Raw genomic sequence first — 8328 nt, 5'->3', positions numbered from 1 at the left:
CAATAGCTACAAATAGTTATAGCTATAAATAGTTATAATAAAATTTCTAATATTCTCTTACCTATTGTTGGAGGGTGTGTGTGTGTGTGTGTGTGTGTGTGTGTGTGTGTGTGTGTGTTGAGCTGGGGGTGGGAGGCACACCTAGTGTCTCCTTATCAAATGGACAAATATGTCTCCACAACCTCATTATCTCCCAGGAGATAGTGGGTCTTGCAGACCAAGAGATTTTTAATTCACAGAAATTTGTCTTATCTATTTCTTTAACCCCTGACCTCTCAATCTGAGTTATCACATGTAGACAACCATGCGTACCCCCATGTGGGACTCTGTGATTCTGTAACTGGTATGTGGCAGCAGGGTGCCGAATTGTTCACAAACAAAATGGTCACGACACTCCTCCATTTTGTTTGCCTATATTTTCCAGGTAACTTAGTCCCTAAAATAAATATTCTAGCTGACTGAATTCTGGATGCAGAGCAGTCACTGAAGGAGAACAGAGTGTAGCGCCTGCAGGCTTTGGAGGCAGAGTGGTAATGATCTGGAACCAGGATCTTTTGTCAAAGCTGGACTCCAAGAAGATGAAGCTGAAGAGATGGGAGGATGTGATCATCATTCTGAACTTCCTCATCTATGGGGCTCTGTTGTGAGTCACTTCATATTTCTTAAAGAAACTGGACATTATATGAGGATTGGGGGTCACATGGATTCATGGCATGAAGAAACTGGTGACAGTTTCTCCTCCTGTCTAAAGATGAATTGGACCATAAAGGCATAAGAGTGATTAAATGGACCTAAAAACTCTACTTGTTAAGAGTAAGCTGGGCTTTGGAAACTGACCTAATAGCTGAAATACAAAACTATTTGGGAAGTGTAAAAAGATCTGTGGTCACAGTGTGCCCTTTAGGCCTGTGATATTCACTTCCAAGAGTCTTGATGACATTTTAAATAATATCAGACTCTAAGGGATTTATATTTGAAGAAAAAGGATGAATTTTCTAAAAAAAAAAAAACCACTGTCAACAAAAATGAAGACTCAAGCAAGTGCCCTGTCTTCCCACCTCCTCCATCAAGAGTAAGTAGAGATAACCAGAAGTGTCAATGCTCACACCAAGTTATAGATCTATGAACACAGACAAGTAAACATCTTTCACTGTGGATGCGAAGAGCATCCATATTTCACTAGCTTCAATTGTCCCAAACAGTATCAATAGTCAATATTTTTTGAACATTTTGCATATTGCAGAATATTTTCTAATAAGTTTGATCCTAGTGTGGTATTCCCAGGAAATGCTGACGTTTATTTACCCATAATTTGCTATGTAAAAAGTATAGAGCTTAGAGATCTATATAGCTTTAGATTAACCTATAGAGATGTATATGGTATTATACTTTGATAGTATAGTTAGTACAGTTGAACTGATGGTGATACAGATTATTAGACTGTAGAAATTTACTTAAGTTTAACTCGATGAACTTACTTTGGTGTTCCTTTTCTTTTTTTTAACAGTAAGGTGAAAGAACATTTCATTAAGTATTTCCCAGAAAGAAATTTGAGTTTCTTCTTTTGAGAATTTTCTATAGAGATCTGTGCCCCACTTTTCAATAGCATTATTTAGCTTTTGATACCCTACTTTCCTGAGTTCTCTATATATTTTGGATATTAGTCCTCTATCAGAAATAATAGACTTAGTAAAAATCTTTTTCCATCTGTAGGCTGGTGTAGACAGTGCTTATGTCTGAACGACACTGTCCTTTGCCTTAGATGAGTTTTTCAGTTTCATGTGGCCATATTTCTTAATTGTTGATCTTAGCACATGCACTAATGGTGTTTTGTGTTTTTTTTTTCAGAAATTCTTCACTCATTCCAATGAGTTCAAGGCTATCCCCTATTTTTTTTGTTTATCAGGTTCAGTGTATCTAGTTTTTGTTAAAGACCTTGATAAATTTGGAATTGAGTTTTATGCAGGGTGGTTACTATGAAACTATTTGAGTTTTTCTGTAAGCAGACATCCTGTGAGGCCTGCACCATTTGTTGAAGATGACATATTTTTTTCAACTCTGTATTTCTGTCTTCTTTAACAAAATCAGGTGTCCATAGGTGTATGAATTTATATCTAGGACTTCAAATCAGTTCCATTGTGTAACTTGTCTCCTTTTTTGTTGATACCATCCTGATTTTATTATTATAGCTTTTTCTACTTAAAACAATCTATTTTATTTTTCATACCAATCCCAGTTCCCCCTCCTCCTGCTCCCTCACCTTCTCCCCATCCAAACCCTCATCCACTCCTCAGAGAGGATGAGGTCTCCCATGGGGAGTTAACAAAGTCTGTCACATCACTTTGAGGCAGGACCATTCTCTGTAAGGAATGGGTTCCAAAAAGCCAGTTCATGCAGCACTAGGGATAAATCCTGATCCAACTGCTAGTGGTCTCACAGACTACCAAGGCCACACAACGGTCACCCACATTTAGAGGGTCTCGTTAGCTCCTATGAAGATTCCCCAGCTGTTAGTCTGGAGTCAGTGAGCTCCCACTAGCTCAGGCCAGCTGTGTTTGTGGATATGCCACCATGGTCTTCACCCCTTCACTTACATTATTTTGTTCCTTCCTCTCCTCCACCGAACTCCAGGAGCGTGGCCCAGCGTTTAACTCTGGATCTTTGCATCTGCTTCCATCAGTTACTGGATGAAGGTTCTATGATGACAATTAAAGTAGTCATAATCTGAAAACAGGGGAAGGCCAGTTCAGGAACACAGTGATAAGTTATAGCCAATAAGACCTGAGCAAAAATCTTACAAGGTTTCTGTTAAAAAAAAAAAAAAGAAAAGAAAAGAGAAAAGAAAAAGAAAGAAAAGAAAAATTCTTTGTTTTAATAGGAATTTGTTTTTCCTATTTGGGGAGGTATGGTGTCGTAGAGGATAGTGACAAAATATAAGAACATATGTTCATATATACTGTGAGCATAAGGATACCAAGTCCAAAGAGAAGGCAGGAAGGAAAATAGAGAAAATTGTGCGATTTTAATACAACTGTCTGGAAATGACTCCTACCCAAAACATGTCAATCTCCTGTGGAAATGTTCACAATAATACCCTCTCTTGCTGTGTAATCCAGCTTCCGTGAAGGTTCAGATAGGCACATGAAAAATGTCTTAGATATGTGTGCATTATATATATTCTTTAGAAAACTTAAACTCTTTTAATTTCACACTCTTCTGGTCACCTCCTTTTACAGCAAAAATAAATTCTTGAATTTCTCTGAGATTAATCCTTACACGGAGATAATAATTGTGTGTTGAATGTTGTAAAAGACTTTACTGGACTGGTTTACATGATCAGAGAAAGGATAGTCACACGGTGAGTATCTGTAGGCTGGAGGACCACAGAGATGTCAGCCTAAGAAGAGAAGAAGGAGGACCAATGATATAAATGAGAATCTGGTGTGAGTCCACCTTGGCAAGCTATAGAAGCTGTGGCCTGATGCCCATGGGTGAGGACAACTCTCAGAAAGACTTGAGCTTGGTCCTGCTGACTAACTGTTGCTCTTTTCCGTTTTCATTCCATCTGCATCCTACCATATTGGATGATGCCACTGCACTCAGCGTGAGTCCTCCTTCTTTCACATTGTCCTACTTGCCTATAAGAACACCCTCAAAGGTATTGCTCAGTGTACTTTTGTTGACAATCGAGATCAGTCATTAGAAGCTTTTATCAGAAATGTGTTCTTCCAGTGAGTCTTCACATATTGTGGTTTCTTTATGGCCACAGGTACATGCTGTTACCTTTGCGTTGACCCATCTTTAAAAAAGATGAAGTCTGAATAAAATAAAAATACTTTCATATTTTTTTCTGGATTTTCTATCTCATAAAAAAGTGTATTTGAAACACACTAGTGTTCTTTTTTTTCTTTTTCTTTGGAAGTATCGACTGAGGATTTCATGCAGAAAGTAATTCAACTAGGGCTAAAGAGTTAGCATTGCTCCAACCTCAAGAACAACATTACCTGACAGCATTTTTAGCTATTGAGATGTTCTATAACTTATTCTTGCTGTAATCTTTTAACATAATGCCTCTAAGAACATATTACTCAGAACTTGGTATTTTTCCTTCTAAGTCAAATTTATTCAACATTATCAGTCTAAAAACCCCGGACAATGGAGGCAGCATTAATCTTGTCTTTCACCCCCGAGATCCTTTACAAGTTAGCGGAAAGAGACCAGAAATAACCCACTGAATAAGATGTGGGTTATCAACACAAGGAATTTAAGAAATAAGCAGCTAATTATGTTACAGTGAATAAAGCAAAAAATGATAATGATAATCCTCCTGTTTCTGTCTTTGGTTGCTAAAAGAATTCTTTCACTTCAGGGGTTGGCCAAGACATATTGTGGCTTTCTCCTGAAAATGGCTTAAACATTCTTAATTCCAGACTTAGATGACTAATTGAAGATAAGTTAATACGTGGTATTGGTCCTGAAAACATTCTATAAAGACGAGGCTATCTTCCTGTTTTCCCCCCACTGGGAAGTACAGTTATCACAGACTTGGTAGTATAATGTAGCAGCATATTTTGCTACTTTATAATCCAGAATGCTGAAATTAAAGTATCAACAGGTTGTTTTTTTTTTCTTTTGAAAGCTCTAGGGAAGATTGGTGTCTCAAGGTAGCCCTTGGGGTGAGTTGCATAGTATGACTCTATCCCATCTTCACAAGGCTTTCCTTCTCCAGCTCCTATTCCCACATAAAGGCTTTGACATAGTACTTAAGGCTCACCAAAATAATTCATGATGATCTCATAGTACTTCCTTAAATTTATAGGTTTAATATAGAAATTCACACAGTTGAAAAGCTGTTAAAAGTTTGTCACAAACATTTGTTAAAGTTGGTCTACTGAAAAAGGAGTTGGAGATGCCTGATATCTCTTGGCATACTACTGACGAAGAGATTTTAAGGTTCAGGGAAATTACATTGCTAGAGTGAGTATTTTAGCAAATTTTTAAAAAATGTGTTGTGAGGGAGAACAATGCCATGTGGAAGAAGTCAAGTGGAGGTGTTTTTTTTTTTTAAATTGGGGGAAAGGGAATGGACAAAGGGGATGGATGAGGAGAAGACTGACCTCTGGGGACAGGAGAAGCAGAAAAGAAGAGAAAGGCAGAGAGAAGAGAGAGAGCCAGATGAGTAGTGAAATTTTGTCTGAAGTCTAACCCACAGTAGATCTCCAATGGGCTCCAAACTCATCCTGTGGTTTTTTTTTCTCCAGTCCCCAAGTGTATAATTGGGATAAATACACTTAGATGTTGGCATAATTTTCACATCAATCTCCTGACCTGTGGAGTGAGAGCTATTATGGTTGGAAGGGCTAAGTGGAACCTTTAGAGTTGCTTCTGCAAGGGAAAATAATGAATCAAAAGCAGTATAACATTCCCAGAGGAGCTGGAGAAATTAGTGCCACCATCAAGGACTTGAATGCTGCAGGGGGTGGTGGTTCCCACTGCATCACTCCTTAACTTAGGAACATTAAACTTCCTTTCTGTCCAGTTCAGAAGACAGATGGATGGTGGAGAATGACCATTGACTATTGAAAAGTCAAATATGTTTATCATTCCAATTACTACTGCTGTAGCAGATATGGTTTCCTTACTTGAGAAGATTGACAAATTAACTAAAAGGCCTAACTTAACAAAATTGTGGATGAAAGGGGTTGCATAACTCCAGACACAGAGGAAATCCAAAGAATTACAGGGGCATACTCTAAAAACCTATCTAACAAATTTGAAAATCTAAAATAGACTGGTATTTTTACCAATACATAAGTGGTATTAGTTACCAAATTTAAATAAACATAAGGTAAGCAATTTAAACACAGCTATGACAGCTATTGAAATAGAAATAGTAACTAAAAGTCTTCCACCAAAAAAGTCCAGGAACAGATGATTTTGGCAAAGAATTCCACCAGACTTTCAAAGAAGAATTACTGTCAAAAGTCCTCTAAATATTCCACAAAATAGACAAAAAGGGACATTGTTCAATTTGTTTTATAAGGCCACAGTTATCCTGATACCTAAAGACTCAACAAAGAAAATTGCAGACCAATTTTCCTTATGAACATACATACAAAATTTTTTCAATAAAATATTTGCAAACGAAATCCAAGAACACATGATATAGACCATCCATTGTAATCAAGTAGATTTCATTGCAGAGATTCAGGGATGATTCAATATCCTTAAGTCGATAAATGTAATCCACCATATAACAGACTCAAAACCAAAAACCTCATAATCATCTCATTAGAATCAGAAAAGGCCTGCAACAAAATTCAACACTGTTTCCTGATAAAAGTCCTGACGAGATCAGGGATACAAGGGACATAACTCAACATAATAAAGGCAATTTACAGCAAGACCACGGTCAACATCAACTTAAATGGAGAGAAACTCAAAACAATTCCACGAAAGTCAGGAACAAGACAAGGCTGTCTATGCTCTCCAAACCTATTCAATATAGTGCTTGAAGTCTTAGAACAATAAGAAAAACTGAAGGAGATTGAGGGAATACAAATAGCGAAGGAAGAAGTCAAAGTATTTTTCTTAGCTGATGATATGAAAATATACTAATTAACCCTAAAAATTCACCAGGAAATGTTTACAGCTGATAAACACTTTTAGAAACGAATTTGGATACAAAATTATCTCAATTAATATTGAAAGCCCTCCTATGTGCAAATGACAAATTGATTGTGAAAGAAATCAGGAAAAAAAACCTTTTATAATAGCCCCAAATAAAAAATCTCAGGGTAATTATAACCAAACAATTGAAAGATTTTTATAATAAAAACTTTAGATAATGAAGAAAGTTAAGAAAATATCAGAATATGGGAAGCTCTCCTATGCTCATGGGTAAGTAGGTTTAACTAGTAAAAATGGCCATCTACCAAAGGCAATCTTCAGATTCAGTGCAACCCCATTCAAATTCCAACACAATTCTGTAGCAAGGCAGGCCGGCTTGTTGGGGTATCTGTCCCGCCTGGTACCCCACAACCAGCAACTCCCAAGGAAAATCAATCACACAGAGAACTCTATAAGTTATAAAGCTGATTGGTTCATTAGGTCAGGCTACTTATCAGTTCTTATGACTTATCTTAACCCATTATTCTGATTATTCTGATCTATGTTAGCCACATGGCTCCGTACCTTTCTCAGCTGGGCAAGTTACATGCTGCCTCTTCGGTGGTCTGCACAGGAATCATGGAGGGAGCTTCCTGCTTCCCAGAATATTCCCAGTCTCTTTGCTCCACCCCTACTTCCTGTCTGGCTTTCCCACCTATACTGCCTGCCTGGCCAATCAGCATTTTATTAAAATACATGATTGACAGAATACAGACAATTCTCCCGCACCATTTCCCTCTTTTTTTTTAAAACAAAGGAAAATACCCATAGTCCATTTGTTGGGAATGTAGGCGTAGTATTTCAGGCTACTTCCTGCTGGTTGGGGGCACTGATGATCTTATGGGGACCTAATGAAAATTTAGGGTTATAATCATGTCCTGATTGGAGTATCCTGTGGGTCTTGATCATCTCAGGCAGCATTTTGAATCTGTTCTGGATGTAGAACTCAGACATCTGGGCCATCTATTCCTGTCGGAGATTTTTCAGGTGGCCTCCCTTGGTCAAAGGTGATTTTTCTTAACTCTGAATAAATCCAGAGCCTCTCGTTTTCTGTGGAAACAAAGGCAGAATCTCTTCTCCAAAGTAACATACCTTTTGACTTCAATTTTGAAGCCAAGGTATTTTCAAAATACCTTTCTTGGATTGATTCTGCAGCATTTATAAGCAAGTATCTTTTAGCAGCTGTTGTTCCTTCCTCAGCATTCAAACAATTCAAAGAGAACATAATAGCATACAGTATCAAGATTCTCTGTGTATTTTCCATCTTTATATGGCTTTATTTTAACCTCTATTTCTTTTATTTTTACTTTTACTTTTTGAAGCAGGTTCTCTGTATATCTTTGTCCTGGAATAACTCTGTAGACCAGGCTGTCCTTGAACTCACAGAGATCCACCTGTCTCTGCCTCCCCAGTGCTAGGATTAAAGGTGTGTGCTACCACACCTTGAACTCACAGAGATCTGTCTGTCTCTGCCTCCCAGACATTGGGATTAAAGGTGTGTACCACCACACCCTACTTCTCTCTTTCTTTTTTATTTTTAATGACTTTAACCTGCATATATTTTTAATACACTGTAAACCATTTAGAGGTTTTCTTCCTCTTTGAATCTCTCTTTACTGTATATCTCTCTTTTTTTTCTGACTACGTGAGTCTTTAAGG

The sequence above is a fragment of the Myodes glareolus genome, chromosome 25 (genome assembly GCF_982192425.1).
Source record: "Myodes glareolus chromosome 25, mMyoGla1.1, whole genome shotgun sequence".
NCBI classification, from domain to species: Eukaryota; Metazoa; Chordata; class Mammalia; order Rodentia; family Cricetidae; genus Myodes; species Myodes glareolus.
This window is presented reverse-complemented; position numbering follows the sequence as displayed.